Source organism: Lolium rigidum, chromosome 2 (assembly GCF_022539505.1).
Source record: "Lolium rigidum isolate FL_2022 chromosome 2, APGP_CSIRO_Lrig_0.1, whole genome shotgun sequence".
Lineage (NCBI taxonomy): Eukaryota > Viridiplantae > Streptophyta > Magnoliopsida > Poales > Poaceae > Lolium > Lolium rigidum.
In genome coordinates this window covers 252,569,955-252,593,342 of record NC_061509.1, presented here as the reverse complement: position 1 = coordinate 252,593,342, position 23,388 = coordinate 252,569,955, and the positions used below count along the sequence as shown (strand labels likewise).

Genomic DNA, 23,388 nt, shown 5'->3' with positions numbered 1-23,388 from the left:
GCGCGTGGTCCCCTGGTGCGGCGGTAGGAGGCACGCCTCCGCGCCGGGGGGATGGTCCCGGTTCCTGCCGGTCGATGGCGGCGCGGCCCTCTCCTCCGTTCCTCGCCGCGGCCTCGCCGGGCGGGCGGTGATGGGGGCGGCGGCACAGCCCTGGAGCCATGGCGGCGCGGCCCTCTCCTCCGTTCCTCGCCGCGGCCTCGCCGGGCGGGCGGTGATGGGGGCGGCGGCGCGGCCCCGGATCCTGGCGGTGCGGTCCTCTCCTCCTTCCTCGCCTTGGCATCGCCGGGCGGGTGGGGATGAGGGCGGATTTCGTGCTGCTCCTCCTCAAGGTCTGGGACCACGGGGGCGGCGGCCCTGGATGGCGATGGCGGTGACGGCGTCGACCTGGTGGCAGGTGGCGGGCGTCAGGTGCCACTTACCGTGGCACCGCGGTGGTGGTATTCTCTCTCGCCGGAGGAGATCGGCTAGTTGTGTGGCTAGCCGTGGCGGATCGTGCGATCCGTCGCCTAGCTCCCGATGGCGAGGCGTGGCTGCCGGTGAAAGCCGGCCCGGACTTCGGTCATGGCGGATGATGGCAGCGTGTTTCGTCGTTACCTTGTTGAAGGCATTGTCTCTGCAGTTTGCATCCTTCGCCTGGGCTGCTCCAGGGGAAACCCTAGACCCGGTTCTCCCGGATCGGGCGATGGCGGCGCGCAACGCCGTTCTCTCTGTTGAGGGTATCGTTTTTGGAGCAGACAACGGATGGCGGTGGTGCTGAGGTGGAGCGGTGTGCTTTTGCTGTGTCGGCGTCGTCGAGTCGCCGCGGCATGGTGCAGTGGTGTCTCGGGACGGATGCAGTGCTATGGACACGCGCAGGATGGTAGAGTCGTCTGGCTCCATGGCGGCATCGATGGCAGGCCTAGCATGGTCAATGTGATGATCTCTCTTAAAGATGGAGTCGAGGAAGACGGCGGTAGCAACTTCTATGGCGTGTGCGTTGGCGTATGCTGAGAGTCTGCTTGACTGGGTGAGCTTCTCATCTGCTATTGGGTGGCCTGAGAAGGCATTTGGTTTTTGGATGATATGAGTTGATGAATTGTCACCCCCTTCATCCCTCTGTAGGTTTAGCAGGTGGCTTCGAGTTTGATCTTTTGTATTGCTCTAATAAACAAAGACGTGTGCATCCCTTAGATGCAGAAGCTGGGGCGATATTTCCCCCATTACGAAAAAGAAATCTTTCCTTTTATAAAGGACGAAAGGAGGAGTAAGTTTGGTTCAATGCGTGTAAGAGTATCTCCAGTCGCGTCCCCCAAAGCGTTCCCCAAAGGGATTTGGGGCGCGCCGGACAAAAAAACCGTTCCAGCCGCGTCCCCCAAAGCCCATTTTTGTCTGGCGCGCCCCCATACGGTGTCCGGCGCCCCGAGCCCGTCCCCGTCCCACAGGGGACACACCGGGCACGCCGGACACAACGAAAAGCGAGGCGGGGAGTGGCGGGGCCGTCCCGTCAGCGGCACAGTTAATTTTAACCTAACCGTCGCCTACCTCGCGACGGAAGTTATTCGCGCGCAATGACACACGGCGGCATCTTTGCCTTAATGGCGATGGAGGGGCAGGCGAGACGTCTCGTCGGTGCTGTGCAGCCTCCACGCGTCGCCGGCGTTCGCACGCCACCGCCCGTTCCCGCGCGATCTTCCCGCCTCTTCTCGCCTGTTCCCGCGCTTTCTTCCCGACGCCGGCGTCTATAAAAGGTCTCCCGGCTCAACGGTAGCCACCACACCCCGCCGGCAACAAACACAGCCCTCGTCGCTCCACCACCAGTAGCAATGGCGAACCGCCCCGGCGCTGGCCACTTCCCTCCACTTCCCTCCACCGCCGTCCCCTCCACTTGCAGTCCCGAAAACGCAGGTCGACACCGACCCCTCAGCAGCGGCCCGGGAAGAGCGATGACTTGCATACCGTCAGCAGCGGCGGGAGGCAATGCAGCAGCAGGGCCGCCAGCAGCGGGAGGCGGCGCAGGCGGCGGATCTGGCGGCGTTCTGCGCCCATGGCCCCGCAGCTGACGAGGCCGCGGCGGCAGCAGCGTGACACGAGCAGCAGGACGCCACCGTTGCTGCATTCGACGCCTCGACGGGAGAAGAGGCGCGACGGCGCCGGTACCGGGAGGAGATGGAGCAGCGGTGGGCTGATGAGCGCCGGCGCCAGCGCGATGAGCGGGAGGCGATGTACCGTGAACGGCGGGAGGCGATAGAGCGCCGGCGGCGGGAGTCGATCGAGCGCCAGCAGCAGCTGGCGGCGGAGGAGCGTCATCAGCGGGAGGCGGCGCTGAAGGCGTTATGGGGGAGGCGGGCGGACCAGTTGGCGGCGGAGGACGCCGTGTTGGCGGCGGCGATGATGGAGGCGCCAACAGATGTGGAGGAGGAGGCGCCAATGGAGGAGGAGGAGGCCGAGGCGGAGGAGACCGAGGTGGAGGAGGACGACGACGACGAGTTCGAGTGGTCCGATGATGACGGGCCGCACCCGGACGAGACGGTCGATCAGCAACGCGCGCTCGTCGAGTCCTTCGAGTCGGAGAAGAAGCTCCAGGACGACGCCCGTGCCCGCGAAGAGGCGCAGATTCGTCGCGCCGTCGAGCTCTCCCTCCAGGCGGCCCAGCAGGGGAGGGCGGAGGAGGAGGACGCGCGGCGGGAGCGGCACCGTCTGGCCACCGCCGAACGCAAGGAGAGGAGGCGCGCGCAGGAGGAGCTGCGGGGTAGGGGAGGCGACGACGGGGCGGGGCCGTCGAACGCACCGCCGGGCGGTCAGTAGTGTAGGTTTAGATGAAATCTAGCCGTTTTCATTCAAACTTTGTAATATATAATCAAAATTGAATGAAAACCTTTATTTTCGTGCACCAATATTCATTTGGAGGAGGCGTTTGGGGGACGCGGCTGGGGAGCGACGTCCTCCAAAGGTGGCACGAACAAAAAACATCCCACAAACACTCAATCCGACGCGATTTGGGGGACGGTTTAAGGGACGCGGGTGGAGATGCTCTAACAACCCAACAGAGCACATGCTGTTCTAGAGCCAGCGAAGTTACTACTTCTATACAACAGTAACAACACATCCCCATGCGGGATCCTGCCCACCGCGCCGAAAGCTGCAACCTCTCCAGGGCATGGACGAGCCCTCCGATCCAACCTGCTCCTCAGCCTTCATCGTAGCATCAGTTTCGCGATACAGGTGAAAGGAACGGAACCAAGAGAAGAACCTAAGTTTGTTCATACAAGTAGTCTTCGCTCCAAAGAATTGCACGCTGTAGGCAGAGGTCGTGGAGTACTAGCCATTACTCCATTAGTGGTTAGGTTCCAAACAATGAAGTCCTCAATCTTCTCATTGAGGTGGAAGTAATGGAGCTCGTTCCAAAGGCAAAGATACTCGTGAATGTGAGCGATAGTCAAGTTGGTGTACAAATTGATCTTCACAATCCGAATTATTTTGGAGTGCTTTCTTGACACTCATCTTCTTTCTCGTCGAAGCCTCAAATATGAGAGGGGCAAAGTCTTTGGGAGCCCTCCCATTAAGCCAAGGTGAGTGCCAAAAATCTGCAATTTTCCCGTTGCCGGCGGTGATGGTGGTGGTGGCGTAGAAGAGGCACATATCCACCGAGCCGCAAGGGTTGCTCATACCGACCCAAAGCTTGTTGGTTAGTTACGCCATTCGAACCATGGCCACCTCAACCGGAGAGCACATGCGAATTTTTCAAGGTGAAGAATCCCCAAGCCTCCAAGGTTTGTTGGAGTACAAACAGCCTCCCAAATAATTTTGCACTTTCCTTCGGAGATCTCATTAGTGCCCGCCCATAAGAAGGCCCTCTCAATCTTGTTCATACTCGACAAGAAACTCGGCAGGATGGTTAAAGGGGTGAGGTGGAAGATAGCTTGCGAAGTGAGGACGAACTTGACAAGGGCGCCATGGTCGGGCACATTGATAGTCATTCTATCCCAAGTCACAAGCTTCCTGGCCATCTTGTCCTCGAGCGGTTGAAAGCCCACTCTTTTGAATTGGTGCACCGAGAGGGGAAGGCCCAAGTACTTCAAAGGGACAGTGGCTCGAATGACCGGTAAGCTAAGAACCTCCTCAAGATCAATGTCATGACATCTATTGGGCACCACCAAGCTCTTTTGAAATTTCGTCTCAAGGCCGGTGGCCTCCCCAAAAGCTTGAAGGATGAAATATAGGTTCCGTATGTCCTGATTATAGGGAGCCACAGAAATGGCCGCATCGCCCGCATAAAGGGAGGTCGTCGTGATACTTCATGTTCCTCTAATCTTGGTAAGACGCTCATTGCGGGTTGCCAACTCGAGGATTTGCTGAAGAGGGTCATTGGCAAGCATAAAAGGAGCGGCGAGAGAGGGTCTCTTTGTCTAAACCCGTGTCCGTGCTTGATTGGGATACCAACAACCTTATTAAGAAGAAGTTCTGAAAAAGTTGACAATATGTACAAATTTTTTCCAGAAAACGCCTACATCTTCTGAAATGAGCCATAGAGGAAAATAACTAGTTATTGGTTTGGATGAAGTGACCTAATGAGAAATAATAGCCCAAGTATTGACAAGAAAGGTCAAGATGCATGCTAGGCAGACAAGTCACGGCATGACGGAAAATCAACTATGAACCTACTTTAATTTTTCATTCTACCCACTTTCAGTGAGCACCAGCACCAGCACCCAACTATGACGGAAAATCAACTATGAGCCTTCTCATACATATGTAATCATCTTACGGGATTAGGTGGAGAGAAGGTAGTGTGCATCAGGTCCCCTAAAATCACGTCACGCAAAAAACTCTAAACCAACACCGTGATTCCACGTCCGTCCGTAACCCTTGCCCGTAACAAAATTTCCCGTATGTTTACCATTATTGCCCAATTACTAGACGTTTGGGTTTTTCTCTCACCACACTCATACCGTCCCGTGTGATTTGAGGAGTTGGCCAGCAATCGTGGTCTCAAAACAACAACAAATCGGGATCAGGCTAGCTATAGGGGAGGATCGTGTGGATGCTCGCTTCGCTTTCTTTCTTAGGCTGGATACAGATGCATGTGTGGGACCCGCACTACAGGAATTGCGCGCTGCGCCGACGGCCAAATGTCGGGGCCGTCGGCGTACGTCCGGTCCAGGGCAGCGGCCCAACGAGCCCCTCGGCGTAGAGCACCATACGCCGACGGCCACCCTCGGCGTACAAACGGCCGTCGGCGTAGTGCCTGCGTCTACTGCACACCTGCTCCGCGTGTGACGGCCCGGTTACGGCGTCAGCGAGGCGCCGAGGGTGCCCCTCGGCATAGTGCATGACCTACCTATGCCGACGGCCACCCTCGGCTTAGTTTTTTTTTATTTTCTTCTCTCTCCTTTACTTTATATTATGTTTGTATTTATTTATGTAGTAGTATGAGTTATGTAAAATGGTTCTTTTTTAATGGGAAAAATGGTAGATGCCATATGTAGCTAGGTCTCACGAGTGACGCACTTCGCAGACGGGTCGACTGGAACTAGTAGGCTCAACATCTTCTATCGATGTACATATGTCCTCCAAAAAGGAAAAAGGTCCATTGCTAACCCTAACCCTAACCCTAGGGGTAGATTTGCATGGTCCCCGCCGTAGGGTTTATTTTTTATTTTTTCCTCTCTTATATTACTTTATATTATGTTTGTATTATTTATTTACTAGTATGAATTATGTAAAAAATGGTTCTATTTTTTAAGAATTGGTAGATGGCATATGTAGGTTCCACGAGTGACGCTCTTCGCAGACGGGTCAACCGGAGCCACTAGGCCCAACATTTGCTATCGATGTACATATGGGTAGATGTGCGGGGTCCCCGCCCTACGGTTTCCCTAACCCTAACTCTAACCCTAGCTCTAACCCTAACCCTAACTCTAACCCTAACCCTAACCCTAGGGTTTCCACATACATTGCTAACCCTAACTCTAACCCTAACCCTAACCCTAGGGGTAGATCTGCGGGGTCCCCGCCCTAGGGTTTCCCAAGATACAGATCATCGGAGCGTCGGAATTGTTGGAAAACTTGCATCTGCCCCTAACATATATGTACAAGTGTGATGTAAGGTTTGGCTAACCTTGCATGTACCCGGCGTTGACGATTTCCGCATACATGGGCTAGCACTTGGTGAAATGCAGGATCTGTATGTGGAAACTCCCGCCACGGCTCAAACAGAGCCTATTTTATGGTAAAGTATGCCCAACCTATGGTTTCCATGTACATATGTCCTAAACAAACCAAAGCAAGTAAAAAGTCCATTGGTAAACCCTCACACGGAGAAAGCTATAGGGGTAGATCTACGGGGTCCCCGCCCTAGGGTTTTTCAAGATACAGACCATCGGATCGTCGGAATCGCTGGAAAACTTGCATATGCCCATAACATATGTGTACAAGTGTGATGTAAGGTTTGGCTAACCTTGGATGTACCCGTTGTTGACGATTTCCGCATACATGGGCTAACACTTGGTAAAATCCGGGATCCGTATGTGGAAACTCCCGCCACGGCTCAAATGGAGCCTATTTTATGGTAAAGTATGCCCAACCTATGGTTTCCATGTACATATGTCCTAAATAAACCAAAACAAGTAAAAAATTACATTGGTAAACTCTCGCACGGAGAAAGCTATAGGGGTAGATCTGGGGGGGGGGGTCCCCGCCCTAGGGTTTCCCAAGATACAGATCACCAGAGCGTCAGAATTGTTGGAAAACTTGCATCTGCCCCTAAAATATATGTACAAGTGTGATGTAAGGTTTGGCTAACCTTGCATGTACCCGGTGATGGCGTGTATTTCACACGTTCGTTGGGCAACCCCAAGAGGAAGGTATGATGCGCACAGCAGCAAGTTTTCCCTCAGAAAGAAACCAAGGTTTATCGAACCAGGAGGAGCCAAGAAGCACGTTGAAGGTTGATGGTGGCGGGATGTAGTGCGGCGCAACACCAGAGATTCCGGCGCCAACGTGGAACCTGCACAACACAACCAAACTACTTTGCCCCAACGAAACAGTGAGGTTGTCAATCTCACCGGCTTGCTGTAACAAAGGATTAACCGTATTGTGTGGAAGATGATTATTTGCAGAGAAAATAGTAAAACAAGTATTGCAGCAGATTTGTATTTCAGTATTAAAGAATGGACCGGGGTCCACAGTTCACTAGAGGTGTCTCTCCCATAAGATAAAAGCATGCTGGGTGAACAAATTACAGTCGGGCAATTGACAAATAGAGAGGACATAACAATGCACATACATGACATGATAAGTATAGTGAGATTTAATTGGGCATTACGACAAAGTACATAGACCGCCATCCAACCGCATCTATGCCTAAAAATTCCACCTTCGAAGTTATCATCCGACCCCCTCCAGTATTAAGTTGCAAAGCAACAGACAATTGCATTAAGTATGGTGCGTAATATAATCAACAACTACATCCTCGGACATAGCGCCAATGTTTTATCCCTAGTGGCAACAGCACAACACAACCTTAGAACTTTCTGTCACTGTCCCAGGTGTCAATGCAGGCATGAACCCACTATCGAGCATAAATACTCCCTCTTGGAGTTAAAAGTAAAAACTTGGCCAGAGCCTCTACTAGTAACGGAGAGCATGCAAGATCATAAACAACACATATGTTATAACTTGATAATTAACATGACATGGTATTCTCTATCCATCGGATCCCGACAAACACAACATATAGAATTACGAGATAGATGATCTTGATCATGTTAGGCAGCTCACAAGATCCAACAATGAAGCACAATGAGGAGAAGACAACCATCTAGCTACTGCTATGGACCCATAGTCCAGGGGTGAACTACTCACTCATCACTCCGGAGGCGACCATGGCGGTGTAGAGTCCTCCGGGAGATGAATCCCCTCTCCGGCAGGGTGCCGGAGGAGATCTCCAGGATCCCCCGAGATGGGATCGGCGGCGGCGTCTCTGGAAGGTTTTCCGTATCGTGGTTTTTCGCCTCAGGGGTTTCGCGACGGAGGCTTTAAGTAGGCGGAAGGGCAGAGTCGGGGCCGGACGAGGGGCCACACCATAGGGCGGCGCGGGCCCCCCGGGCCGCGCCGCCTTGTGGTGTCGCCACCTCGTGGCCCCACTTCGTATGTTCTTCGGTCTTCGGAAGCTCCGTGGAAAAATAGGCCCCGGGTCTTTGTTTCGTCCAATTCCGAGAATATTTCGTTACTAGGATTTCGAAACCAAAAACAGCAGAAAACAGAAGCCGACACTTCGGCATCTTGTTAATAGGTTAGTTCCAGAAAATGCACGAATATGAAATAAAGTGTGCATAAAACATGTAGGTATCATCAATAATATGGCATAGAACATAAGAAATTATCGATACGTCGGAGACGTATCACCCGGCGTTGACGATTTCCGCATACATGGGCTAGCACTTTGTAAAATCCAGGATCTGTATGTGGAAACTCCCGCCACGGCTCAAACAGAGCCTATTTTATGGTAAAGTATGCCCAACCTATGGTTTCCATGTACATATGTCCTAAACAAACCAAAGCAAGTAAAAAAGTCCATTGGTAAACCCTCACACGGAGAAAGCTATAGGGGTAGATCTGCGGGGTCCCCGCCCTAGGGTTTTTCAAGATACAGACCATCGGAGCGTCGGAATCGCTGGAAAACTTACATATGCCCATAACATATGTGTACAAGTGTGATGTAAGGTTTGGCTAACCTAGGATGTACCCGTTTTTGATGATTTCCGCATACATGGGCCAACACTTGGTAAAATCCAGGATCTGTATGTGGAAACTCTCGCCACGGCTCAAATAGAGCCTATTTTATGGTAAAGTATGCCCAACCTATGGTTTCCATGTACATATGTCCTAAATAAACCAAAACAAGTAAAAAATTACATTGGTAAACTCTCGCACGGAGAAAGCTATAGGGGTAGATCTACGGGGTCCCCGCCCTAGGGTTTCCCAAGATACAGATCACCGGAGCGTCAGAATTGTTGGAAAACTTGCATCTGCCCCTAACATATATGTACAAGTGTGACGCGTCATTTTATGTGCTAAATTTTTTTCGTTTCGCGCGTTGGCGGACGGGTGCACGCGCGAGCGCCCGGTACGGCCATACCGCATGTCCCGGCGGCCCCGTTTTGCGCAGTTGGCAAAGCAAAAGGAGCCAAAAAATCGAGCGGAGCCGCGTGGCGTCATTTTATGTGTCACTGTAAAAGACGGAACTGGGATACGGCAATTATCTTGAAAAACCCTTCACGAATAGGGCTATCACGTCCGGAGTTCTATGGCTTTTAGGGGAAATGAGTAGGAAACGACCCGTTTCACCACATAGTTTGTCGGAACGAGGCCATATTTGGCACGTGCGTGGGCCTTAGGATGGGAAGCAAGGCCCCGGTCGCGGATTTCCAATCCGAACCACGGGCGACGGTTTTTCCATTTTTGGGGTGCCGGAAGGGCTTTTTTTTGTGAAGGAGCTACATGGTGCGCATTTTAGTATTGCGCGGGACCTCCGCGCGGCGGTAGGATACCTCCTACTCACCACCTATCACATGCCATATGCGCGCGGCAGCCATCTGGGAATCCCACCCGCTTCCTGCGGTGCCCCGCCGAATCCGCTGGAAACTGACCGGATTTGAACTGGGGCGACACTTTCCTTCGCTCAATAAATGGAGGGAAAAATGTTTTTAGGTCTAGGACGCGTCATTTTATGTGCTAAATGTTTTCCGTTTCGCGCGTTGGCGGACGGGTGCACGCGCGCGCCCGGTACGGCCATACCGCATGTCCCGGCGGCCCCGTTTTGCGCAGGTGGCAAAGCAAACGGAGCCAAAAAATCGAGCGGAGCCGCGTGGCGCCATTTTATGTGTCCTAGTAACCACTGCAAAAGACGGAACTGGGATACGGCAATTATCTTGAAAAACCCTTCACGAATAGGGCTATCACGTCCGGAGTTCTATGGCTTTTAGGGGAAACTAGATGACCCGGTGCGCCCCGGCGCACAGGCAAATTAGAACGGTAACTTTGAAGAACAAATGGCAAAAGCAAAAGCAAATGTTGAAGAACAAATGGCAAGAACGAATGTTCAATAATTGGTCGTAAACATTATAAACTGAGTTGTATACCTCATCTACATGGATGGAAAATGCCTTTCTTTTGTACTGTTCTACATATTTTTCGAGGTGGACTATTCAATTCATTTGCTGTAATAATACTGACTGAAACCTTAGTTTTGACAACTGTAATCATTCATGTATTTTAGAATTAAGGATATGGAACTGGGGGATATATGCTTCCTGACTTTTCCCTAACTCCGAGTCAACCGACGTGAACTTCGCCCGCCGGTGAGCTAAAGTAACCAGTATGAATCATACATGCTGCTGAAAAATCAAACTAAAATAAAATATAGTCTTGGCTAGTTGATACATTGTACATAGGTCAAGTGCGATAGCATGGATTTCCACATACGTAAATAGGATAGTCCGTAGCACAATATTACATAACACGGGTGACAGGGAACCAAGATGCTCTGTACAAAAGTATCTTCAAGTCTTAGTGATTTGGTCTTACAATTAACATTACTCCATTGATGAGTCTGATAACCATCTTAGGTTGAATATCCTTGATGCCCCAAATACGCCAGTGTCATCCGCAGCAAAAGCGATATGATCTTGTTATCAGGGAAGTAGATATGATGCATCTTATTCCGATGCAGAGCAAAAGAAACACGGGAGCTCACCTACCTAGCCTGCAAAATAATATGACTCAGTCTTGAGCGATAAATTTATAATAAACTCATGTACATTAGGATTGTAAGATACACTTTTTTGTATTTTTTCTAAGTGCCTCAATTAGATACCGATGGCACTAAATCATCAGGAAAAAGTCTGCGAGATTTATAGTGGATGCGCATAAAACATGTGATTACAGATAAAAAAACATAAGCATGTACTCTTCTTCAATGCTTCTGATCAACTGGACGAAGGCAGAAATCATACATGAGCTATGTGTTTGGCCTGAGGAAAAATACTTGTTTGGTACATAACAAGGAAGATAAGCAGAGCAAAATAAGTGTAAACAACTACTTGTGCAGCTTGTACAATTCATAGGCAATTACACTGCAAGCAAAGCAGAGATAGAACATGCACATAGAACACATCATGACGCATGTACTTGTGTGGGCGTGTGGCCATAGAAACACATCTCAAAAAGCTGCTCTGAGCTGATGCTTGATTATGTAGCAAGTAAAGTACGCTGGGTCGCAGCATACATCGAGCCAACAAGCAGTGATACGGTACTGGATACAATTCTAATAAATCTCCATGCTATCTGAGCTTTATAACAAGAACTAAACACACAGATAGGTTGGATACAACAAGAAACAACACAGATAGGTCTTGAACAATAACTGACGACACACATAGCACCATATAGAACAGAGTTTCAGTCAACAGTCTGTACAATACATATGAGCACATAAGTTTAGTCTAAGCTTAGCCCGTGAGATGGGCACATGGGACAGTAGGGCTCCTCCCCTGCTAGCAGAGGGTGTACCTACAAAGCGTGCTTTAGAGTAGCGTCCTCTTACACGCAACAGAAACTACATAGCCAGTTACATAGTCACCACACAAGGAACACGCTGCAGCAAACCAGGCACACCCAGCAGCAGCATGGAGGCGGTGTAACAAAAGCATCACATTAGCTTGGCCGCAACCACAGAACCCAAAGGGAACAACGCTGCGTGGAAAGGTGATGGCTCGGCAGTGAAGCTGCCTTGGCAGTGAGCAACACTAAGACACTGATAGGCTTTTCGTGCGGTTCATGCGAGCATAGCTTACAGCAGGAACCAAAGCACGAAGCGAGAGCCATACAAACGAGGACCTGGTAATAAGACATCAATATACCAAGAGAAATTTTGTTATCATATATTTATCTACAATAAAAGCAACTAAAAGGAACCCTAAAGGAGTAAAGAAGGCAGTAATATAACAACCACAACATAGCAAGATGGCGATGGAACAAAGCATGTAAAATAAATGACCAAGCCATACCTTATATACAGGCGATGCCCGCAAGCACAACAGACTACTGGCTACAGCTTCGGTTTCTTGGCCAACCCACCTGACTTGGTGGAGTTGGTGTTCCTAAGACGAAAAAGAAAGAATGACATTTATAATTAATCAACTCCATACCCACAATAGCATCTAAACCCAAAAAGAGCAATCTCGGGCAGAGCAGATCAGATCAGACTATAGCCCGTAACAAAAAAGTTTTTCATACCACTAAGGCAGCAACTCACCAAAGAGATGCTCAAAATTAAAAAGAAAGATGCCCCTAAAATTAGGTAAAAGCTCCTAAGGCGGGGACTGTCATTACTCACAAGGGAAGGAAAGCTTTGTCTCAATTCTGTAAAAGTACGAAACCAGCACAGGCAGACAAGAAGCAACGGACCAATACCACTAAGGCGATAACTCACCAAAGAAATAGAAGAACCGAAGGCAAAGTATTTTGCTATTTCAAGAAAAGAAAGGAAGAGGCCTAAACAATTACAACAAAAATCAAGTGAAAAGTTAGAGGGCACGCAAAGTTAAATAATCTGAAACATCTATTTATAAACTGGCATGACTTAGAAAGCAACTCACCAAAGAGATGCTCAAATTCAAAATCTAAAAGCTCCTAGGGCAGGGAACTGGCATTACTCTTAAGGCAGGAAAAATTGTGTCATCATGGCTAAGGTGTCAGTACCCGCCTATAAGAGTAGCGTAGGTATTATTTGCCTGCTATGTTAATCTTTACACACTTCACACATGTGGTATTAACTTAGGTAAGGGCTACATGATTTCTTTTAGAAAGATCGAAGATGCTTCATTGTATGCTTTTTTAGGATGGCAGCTGGTTTCTATGTAAAATAGATTCTAGCATAGCACTTTAACACGATGCTTGCAAAGCAGTATTCGAATGTACAGCAGAATATAATGTTGGTTTAGAGCATACGACTAACAAATACAGTGGCCACACCGAGTTTAGTCCTTTAAATACCAAGGATTAGGTTCGCCAAATCCTGTAAGCAAGCAATAATGTGTACAGGTGGAAGTAATAGTCTAGTGTAGGTTACCTTTTAGGCTTAGGAACCACTGTTTGGTCATCTTTGTCTCCACCAACAGCGATGGCATCGTCAGAAGCAGTCTGCACCAGGGACTCAGTTGCCTAGCAGGGGAAATTAGTTAGTAGGAGTAGACAACAAGCAGTGGACTGACCAGCAATGAAATGCAAAAGAGGAGAGATAAAAGAGTCAATCAAAGCAGGAGTTACCTCACCCCGCTTTTCTTTATCTTGCCAAACAAGTATGTGTGCATGAGGCAACCCCCTTTTCTGGAACTCAACGGTATGCAAAACTGAAAACAGAGTAAGCAAGTTACAACATGAACCTACACTCAAAAGAACAGAATAAGGACAACATACAAATGAAGAGACATCAGAATTACCCGCGACGGTCTTGCCAAACGCTTTTCCACTCCTAATAGAAGCGAGGTACTCCTGCAGCTTCATATGGTAAACCCTAACAGTTATGTCTGCTCTATTGTGTGGTTTTTGCCCAGGTTCAACGGAGATAGCCTCCGTAATTTCAGGCCATTTAGGATTGCACGTAAAGGTGGTGAAAATATCTGGACAACCGTGAACACGAGCAACAGCCACTGCGTCCTGGAAATTTTCTACCATGTAGCGTCGTCCGCCGGTGTAAGAGGAGGGCAGGATATTTTTTTTCCCAACAGAGCTCCCGTCCATACGCCCCTCCCCAACTGCGTCTACAAGACCTTGCAAACTCTCGGCTCTTAAGTCATCATTGCTTAACTGAATAAAATGCAATCTAGCCTCATCTATACAAGCACGGGAATCTACGACAGCCTGATCAGACAGCATGCCACATGATAGGTAGGGGTTGTATTGTCCTTCTTTATAGTGTGAACAAAAGCAATAAAAGTCCTGCATTGTCATTTTCTGCCTTTTTTTAGGGTCCAAATTATCTGGTCCAATGTACTTAACACCCAGCTGAAACCCACGGTCGCCATACGGAAACAACAGAGGATACTGCAAAGACATATAAGCAGGATGAAAAGAAGAAATTCGCTGCAAACCAGAACCTCTACCACGGATAATGATATCACGCTTAGGAGCCTCCGGCGTTATCTCACCAAACACTAAGAATGCAAGGCCATCCGTAGAAGGAAGACTAAACTGGGGCCCATCTAGCTCTCCAGGAGCAACAATACGAACAGAAACATTAGCAAACTTATTTTCTGCTAGGACCTGCTTAGCCATGCGGAATTTTTTTACAAGCGAATTATGAGTATCAAGCATGGCCTCAAGACCCTTAACAATGCCCTTATCTAAACCACCATCGAGTTTATCATCCTTATTTAATGCCTGGATTCTGTTATCAGCCTCATCCCCTCCATGATATATGTATAGCTCAGCATATTTAGGAGTTTTACCTTCCTCAGGCAAAAGCGATCCAATCCGATGACAGATGTTACCACATATTTTAAGAACATTTGGATCCCCACCACTGCTTACGGAACGATCAATGGTTGCTCCCATGGAGGTAAAAGCAAACAAACAGTTGTATTGCCGTATTTTTTCAATAAATGCTTTGCTACGCGCAGGGCCATCGAAATCAAGAAGAGCCTGAAGGAACTCAGGTGGCTTCCTGGCAGGTGGAATAAAGACTTTTTCACCCTTGCAGCAGTTGTTATAGACAACACGCCTCTCGGTGATTGCAGACGCGGACTTCACCCTTTCCTGGTACCAAAAGCTCGCCTTACATCGACCACACCGATAGTCTGGGCCTCCATAAAAAGACCTATCTCTGTAGCTAGCTACACATTTGACTGGGTTTAGAAACAACCACACGAAAACACAATAACAAGTAAGAGGGGCAGCACAAACTACTGAAGACTTCTTTTACCTTTTAAGATATCAGCCTCTTCCAACGTAAAGCCAACCCACAAAGGTTCTAGGGGAGAAGTAAAGGGAGCATCTGTACCAAACAAGGACATATAAAATCTAACACAAGAAACAACCAGAGACCAAGCCGAACTTAAGGAGTAAAACGGTGTAAAGTAAACAATCACCTGGTATACGAGCACGTAGCCTATCATGTATAATCTTGCGCCTTTTCCGGTTTCTAGTAGCAACCTCTGGACTAACAACCGGGAAGAAACCGTCCCCTTTAGGAAAACCAACAAAACCATGCACACACAGCAATCAAGACCCTGCAACAAAAGGAACCTAGGACCGCCGAAAAGAGCGAACCCAAAAGAGCGTACATTTCCTTTTTGGAAGGCCTGCAGAGACAAACCCAACAAGCACCGGCCGCAGCGGCTGCGGCACCAAGGCTCTATGGCGCCTACGGACGCCGGTTCGAACATCAGTGGTAGCAGACACCCGCGGTGGTCTTGCACGGACAGCACGAGGGCCAGCTATGCATGCGGCAGGAGCGCATAGGCACAAGCAAGCTCGCACGCAACCCTGTAACCAAATCTATGCAGCAAGCAAAAGTTTTACTAATCTCTAAAACAGGAAGGTAGCCTAGTAAAAAGAAATAGAATTTACCAATTTCCAAGATGTAGATCTACAAAGTTTAAGATCAGGAAGCGGAAAAATTACAACCAAGCCAGAGGGCAGCCAAGCTAAACAATCTGAAATATGTATTTATAAACTGGAATTACTCTGAAAGTAACCGACCAAAGAGATGTTCAAAATTTGAAAGAAAGATGCCCCTGAAAGTTAAGTAAAAATTCCTAAGGCAGGGAACTGTCATCTTTCATAAGGCAAGGAAAGGTCTGTATCAATTTTCTCAAAGCACGAAACCAACGCAGGCGAAGAAGATGCAACAGTACAGAACTAATGGCCTGCATCTAATCGATGGATGCGCTGTGGTTAAACTAATCTAGCATCAAAATCTGGTTATTTTAAGGCATAGGCTGAAGTGCACGCAGCAGTATCAATGTTTCACAGCAAATAACAGTCTTCAGACTTACTCTCTTGGGTCCAATACAAACAACAGCTACATATTCAAGGCAGAACGCCATAAGCTGCGAGCACACCAAATGCCAATCTAGAGGCACTTGACCTACAGGGGAGGCCAGAAAATGCTCTGAGCCCACCGATCCTACAGCAGCAGCTGAAAATGGACGCAGAGTCTCTCTCTCCAAACGGACCTGACGCAATCTCTATATGTTGGCATATAATCATAATTATAGTCCCGAACAACAGAACCGTACATGCCCTTAAGTACAGGATGAAACGATACAAGGTCAACCCCCAAACAAACGATACAAGGTGAACCTAAACAAGCATACAGAATCCAGGAGAAGCAAACCTTGGGTGGCGCGCGAAGCGGAACACAGCAGCACCGAGACCTGCACGAGCGGGAGAACCTCAGCAGCACGGCGGCAACAACCTGCAAGGAAATAGGCGGTCAAATTACCACTTTACCAGGCAGGCATTTCAACAAACAAGTAAGGCGCGAGGTAGTGGCCGCGTGCAAAGCAGAGACGGAGAGCGACCCAACCTCAGACCGTGAGAGGAACGCAGCATCAATGACGAATAACCTGCAGCGTAGGGGAGAAAGATCAGGCAGAATCAACAACAAACGCGCAGCAGGAACACTAAGAACAATGAAGAGCAAGCGTAGGAAGGAGAGGCGAAATAACCCTAACCATAGACGCCGCCAGGCAGGCGCCGTTGTCGGCGAGCAGCGGGAGGAGGGGCGGCCTGAACGAGCCTGGAGAGGGTGGCTCTCCTCCAAGAGAACGAGGACGAGCTTACGAGCGTCGCGCGGCCGGCCACCATCGTCCACGCCAGGAGTGCCGAGGACGAAATCGAGTGCGCGCCCGACCGCGCGTCCAGCCGCCGCCGCTCCTTTGCTCCCTTCTGCCGCCGCCGCTCGGTCTCACCTCCAACCGCGCTGAGCTCCGTCTCCATGGCCGGGCCGGGCCGAGCCGCCGCTGTCTCTAGAGGAGGAGGAGGTGAGAGGAGGCAGGGATTGGGGGAGGACGGGAGGCACGGGATTGGGGAGAGGATGAGGCTTTGGTTGGCTAGGGTTTTCACCTCTTCAATTTTCTGAGCGACGCGAGCACGAACCCTCGTTGTCTCAAACAAACGGCCCCACGCATGCACGGGCCCAGCCGTCATGCACCCGGAACAAGCAGCGGCTGGTACAAAAATAATTACTGGATCCGACGGTTGAGGTGCAAAGCGGGTTTCAGAAGGGTGAAACGGACGAACACGATCGTTTTGCCCCTCTCAGACCCCCTGGATGGCTGGGTAGTCTAGGGACATTTATAGAAGAAATGAGTAGGAAACGGCCCGTTTCACCACATAGTTTGTCGGAACGAGGCCATATTTGGCATGTGCGTGGGCCTTAGGATGGGAAGCAAGGACCCGGTTGCGGATTTCCAATCCGAACCACGGGCGACGGTTTTTCCATTTTCGGGGTGCCGGAAGGGCTTTTTTTTGTGAAGGAGCTGCATGGTGCGCGTTTTAGTATTGCACGGGACCTCCGCGCGGCGGTAGGATACCTCCTACGCACCACCTATCACATGCCATATGCGCGCGGCAGCCATCTGGGAATCCCACCCGCTTCCTGCGGTGCCCCGCCGAATCCGCTGGAAACTGACCGGATTTGAACTGGGGCGACACTTTCCTTCGCTCAATAAATGGAGGGAAAAATGTTTTTAGGTCTAGGACGCGTCATTTTATGTGCTAAATGTTTTCCGTTTCGCGCGTTGGCGGACGGGTGCACGCGCGCGCCCGGTACGGCCATACCGCATGTCCCGGCGGCCCCGTTTTGCACAGTTGGCAAAGTAAACGGAGCCAAAAATTCGAGCGGAGCCGCGTGGCGTAATTTTATGTCTCCTAGTAACCACTGCAAAAGACGAAACTGGGATACGGCAATTATCTTGGAAACCCCTTCACGAACATGGCTATCTCGTCCGGAGTTCTATGGCTTTTAGGGGAAATGAGTAGGAAACGGCCCGTTTCACCACATAGTTTGTCGGAACGAGGCCATATTTGGCACGTGCATGGGCCTTAGGATGGGAAGCAAGGCCCCGGTCGCGGATTTCCAATCCGAACCACGGGCAACGGTTTTTCCATTTTCGGGGTGCCGGAAGAGCCTTTTTTTTGTGAAGGAGCTGCATGGTGCGCATTTCAGTATCGCGCGGGACCTCCGCGCGGCGGTAGGATACCTCCTACGCACCACCTATCACATGCCATATGCGCGCGGCAGCCATCTGGGAATCCCACCCGCTTCCAGCGGTGCCCCGCCGAATCCGCAGGAAACTGACCGGATTTGAACTGGGGCGACACTTTCCTTCGCTCAATAAATGGAGGGAAAATGTTTTTAGGTCTAGGACGCATCATTTTATGTGCTAAATGTTTTCCGTTTCGAGCGTTGGCGGACGGGTGCACGCGCGCGCCCGGTACGGTCATACCGCATGTCCCGGCGGCCCCGTTTTGCACAGTTGGCAAAGTAAACGGAGCCAAAAATTCGAGCGGAGCCGCGTGGCGTCATTTTATGTGTCCTAGTAACCACTGCAAAAGACGGAACTGGGATACGGCAATTATCTTGGAAAACCCTTCATGAACAGGGCTATCTCGTCCGGAGTTCTATGGCTTTTAGGGGAAATGAGTAGGAAACGGCCCGTTTTACCACATAGTTTGTCGGAACGAGGCCATATTTGGCACGTGCGTGGGCCTTAGGATGGGAAGCAAGGCCCCGGTCGCGGATTTCCAATCCGAACCACAAGCGACGGTTTTTCCATTTTCGGGGTGCCGAAAGGGCTTTTTTGTGTGAAGCAGCTACATGGTGCGCATTTCAGTATCGCGCGGGACCTCCGCGCAGCGGTAGGATACCTTCTATGCACCACCTATCACATGCCATATGTGCGCGGAAGCCATCTGGGAATCCCTCCCGCTTCCTGCGGTGCCCCGCCGAATCCGCTGGAAACTGGCCGGATTTGAACTGGGGCGACACTTTCCTTCGCTCAATAAATGGAGGGAAAAAATTTTTTAGGTCTAGGACGCGTCATTTTATGTGCTAAATGTTTTCCGTTTCGCGCGTTGGCGGACGGGTGCACGCGCGCGCCCGGTACGGCCATACCGCATGTCCCGGGGACCCCGTTTTGCACAGTTGGCAAAGTAAACGGAGCCAAAAATTAATTTTATGAGGTTAGGGTTTCATGTACCAGAGGGAATCTTCAGGTAAGATGATATAATTAATTTTACTACTTGTTCCTATGGAGGCACCGCCGATGGAGGTCGGGGTAGACCGCCCGATCGAAGGGGCAAAACGGAAACTGCCCTGCTGTTTCTCCCTTAGCTAACCTCTCTTATTAATTCTCCCACTAGTATATTAATTATGGTTAGAAGAAACAAGGAAAGAAAAAACAAAAACAAAATAGTATGCCGAGGGTGGCCCTCGGCGTATTAGGTGGCCCTCGGCGTAGCCAGGGAAACCCTAGAGTAAACCAGGGTCCACCTGGTCGGCCCGGGCGACACACATAAGCCGAGGGTGGCCCTCGGCGTATGGGTTGGCCCTCGGCGTATGAGCCGAGATTTTCACCTGGTCGGCTCATCCCGCTCGCCCTTTCCTCATCCCGCTCGCCCTTTCCTTATCCCGCTCGCGTTTTCCTCCTGCCCGCCGCCACCACCTGCCCGCCGCCGCCGCCACCTGCCCGCCGCTGCCGCCACCACCTGCCGCTTGCGCCGCCCTCCTCCCATCGCGCCGCCCTCCTCTCGTCGCGCTGCCCCTGGCCACGGCGAGGGCGGTGGCGGAGAGGTTCGGCCCGAAGAGTCCCCGCTCCTCCGGCACCAGGGCCTTCACCGTCAGTAAGGAGGAGAAGGTAAAACCCCCTTCCTCCCCCTTCATCTTCGGCCCTCCTTAATCGAAGGAACAAGCATGGCGCAGACCACAGAGCAGGCACGCAGGAGCCGCAGAGCTTTGGTGGGGACGTGCGGAGACAGGCTCGGCAGGGAAGCATGTACTCATACTCCATCCTAGTAGACCGTATCGTAGACTGTGCAGTGGAGGAGTACAACTGGTAATCGTGAAAATTGCACAGCTCAAACGGCAACTACTGTACTGTAGGACTTGCGAATGATGTACTTCGTAGTTGCAGATTATCCTATACGCTTCGTTTGGATGTTTGCATTGGGGGACTAGGTATTGTATTGGGTTGAATGTCCAATGCTCAAGATATTGATATTGAGAGCAAATGCCAATATTTCTGTTTGGATGTTTTAGTTATTCTGAATCCAGAGCAGATATTGAAGCTGAATGCCAAATGTTGTTTGGATGGTAAAACTGATGTATTTCAGTCCTAGGACAATTCGATCATCGCAGTATGTTTTGTACACAAAAGACAAAATATTTTTGTAGTCACATGAACAAGCAAATAAATATATTTAGAACAGTATGTGCGAACAATAATTTTATCGAATAGTTTGTCAACATATTATAAAGTTCCATTCATAATCCATCAAAAGCAAGCACGTAAAGATGATAAGTCCGAAGCGTACAAACTACATAGTCTCATACGGATTACAAGTTTTAGTCTAGCAAGCACAAATGAATCAAGGCAACATCAGCTGCCATTTCTTTCTGCATCCATGGGGAGCTCTAGAAGTGCCATAGGGACAGAGTCACAGAGGAACGTGCACCAGACGTATCTCATGGTCAACAGATCGAGGGGAGGACGGGGACCTGCTGCACAAACGTGCGGCGGCCGAAGGTCGCCGGAGCTCGGGAGGTACGTACGCAGGCCGCCGGAGCACTTGCGATACCTGCACACGGAAAGACAGAGAATGAGCGGGGCGAGAAAGCTATAGGGATATTCACTTTGGCTCATAGGAGCATTTGCTCCCATTATGTGAATCAATATTTCGAAGTGTCAAAAAAATTTAAAATAAATTTTTACATGTACATCTACACATTTTATATTCGTACACAAGTTTTCAAAAAAAAAACTAAAAAAATTTGTGGCTCCTGTAAAAAAGACAAATTTTGATGCTATAACATGACTACGTACAGGACATTTTTTTGTCTTTTTTGTACACGCCATATAAAATTTTGTTTCTCCACGAAAACTTGTGCACTAACATAGAATGTCATGATGTACACCAAAAAAATTATGTCAGAATTTTTTGTCATTTTTAAAATTATTTTTTAATTATTTTGTATAATAGGAGCATTTGCTCTTATGAGCCAAAACGCCTCCTCCTTATCCTATAGGGCTTTTTAGGCTACCAGAGGTTTTTCTAATTGTTGGAAATTACTTCTCGGGTACTCCAGTAAATGTTGTACTTCCTCCCTCCCTTACTAAAACATGCCTGGTTCTGGATCGTACTAAATGATCCAACAAACTGCGTCCCATTTAATGTTTATCTTGTGTCAAGAATAGAATAGTCAATTGGAAGAACGAGCTGATCGAACGGATGCGCAGCTGTCTATTCTCTTTACAAGAGGACGCATGTGCAGCTGTCTATTCTTTTTACAAGTGCAATTACCAAATGTATTATGGATAGAGAAAAATATTACAAGTGCAACTACCAAATTGCTCGCTGCCAAGCCCTCGGCGTAGGCGCACAACGCCACCCTGCATGAATTGCTCGCTGCGAGTTTACCTAGGGGTTTTGTTTGTGAATTTGTCATCTTTTAGTTCTGCAGATTCTATGTTTCTATTACACTAACGCTGACCCTGAATGCGGATTTGTAATAGGCCATGCCGTGACCGCCTCGTCGTGAGCACCCCGGCGTGACGATCCCGGATCTTGACGCGCTTCTCGATGGTTGCCGGCATCGACACTCGGTTGTTCGACTACTTTCTCTACAGCCGAGGGTGAGCAAAATTTTCAACTTCTTCTCCGCATTTTATTTATGTCACTAGATTCATTTTCCAAGTCAAGTTGCGTAACCTAGGTGTCACTTCCCGTCCTCAAGCGTTACGCGGATAAATATGCATTAGTGGTCGGCATATTTTCAACCGTAACGCTTGCGGCATTTACGGGACAGTCGGCGGATCCGTAGTTGGGTATGTTCTCCATACTCTGCTCCGGTCCGAGTCAGGATTTCGGCAGCGCCTCACCGTTGTTCTCCGGATGCACATCCTCTTGTCTTTTTGGCGAGACGTGTATCGGGAGAGCAGCGGGGAGGTGCTGCCGAAATTTTGACTCGGACCGGGGTAGAGCATGGAGAACGTACTCAATCTACGGATCCGGCGGCTGCTAGGAGCCCACCTAGTAGAGATGTAGGTTGATGCATTCGTTTTGCCTAGTATAAAAATTAAAATATGATGCATTTATTTTCCTATTTGATATAAATGCTATGCTTGTGGTTTGGCTTCCAATAGAGCAGAGGATGGCTGATAATGGATGGATGTACACCGGCCGTGTTAGTGCGACTAATAAAACAGATGAGTGGATAAGGAAGACTTGGCATTTAGTGAAGGAGTTGGCGCGTGGTACAAAACAGAAGGTTCAGCCACTTTGCCCGTGCAATCGTTGCTTGAAGCATCACCGTCGTGGAAAGGATGAAATGTTTAAACACCTTCTGCAATATGGGTATATGCCTCGTTACGTCACGCAGATCGACTTTGATGAGCACGAACGTGACAGAGGTGAGGTGATGCGGCAGCGGCTCAATGGCAATGAGTACGATGGGGTTAGAGACTTTCTAGATGATCTTGTCGATGCCCACATGCCAGAGTCGCCACCTTCACGGGAGGAACCGCCAGAACCGGAGGAACCTCCAGAACCGGAGGAACCAGAGCCAGCCGCGAAGGCCTTCTATGATATGATAGCCGCTGCTAAGACGCCTCTGTACGATCGCGCCGCGATTTCTCAGCTCGATGCCATCTCCCAATGTCTAGCCGACAAGACCCGGTACAACACCACCCGTGACGGCATCGAAGCAAGTCTGAGAACAACTGGTAACATGTTGCCCAAAGGGCATTGTCTGCCTAAAAGCCTGCACGAGACGAGGCAACTCATGTCGGCGCTCAACATGGATTATCAAAGGATAGACTGTTGTCCAAAAGGCTGCGTTCAGTTTGCGGAGGACAAGTACTGTCCCATTTGTAAGGCCTCTAGGTATGAAGAGGTAACGGGAAAGGATGGTGATGACCCACAAGTATAGGGGGTGTATCGTAGTATCTTCGATAAGTAAGAATGTCGATCCCAACGAGGAGCAGAAGGTATTGACAGGCAGTTTTGATGAAGGATTCACTGTAAATGCTCACGGACAAGTATTCGGGGGGTTTTGATGTAACAGATGAATAAAGTACAAGTAAGTAAAATGCGAGAGAAATAATTGCAGCGAGTGGCCCAATC

At 49.6% G+C, this 23,388-nt stretch overlaps 1 long non-coding RNA gene across 1 annotated transcript; it reads right to left on the bottom strand.

The window, feature by feature from the left end:
* Positions 1 to 11,361: 11,361 nt before the first annotated feature.
* On the bottom strand, positions 11,362 to 13,204 carry LOC124688554. Its single transcript, XR_006998553.1, has 3 exons — positions 13,112 to 13,204; positions 12,048 to 12,140; positions 11,362 to 11,877 (listed from the first exon to the last, which is right to left on the bottom strand). It is a non-coding gene; the product is annotated as an uncharacterized LOC124688554 (long non-coding RNA).
* Positions 13,205 to 23,388: the final 10,184 nt, after the last annotated feature.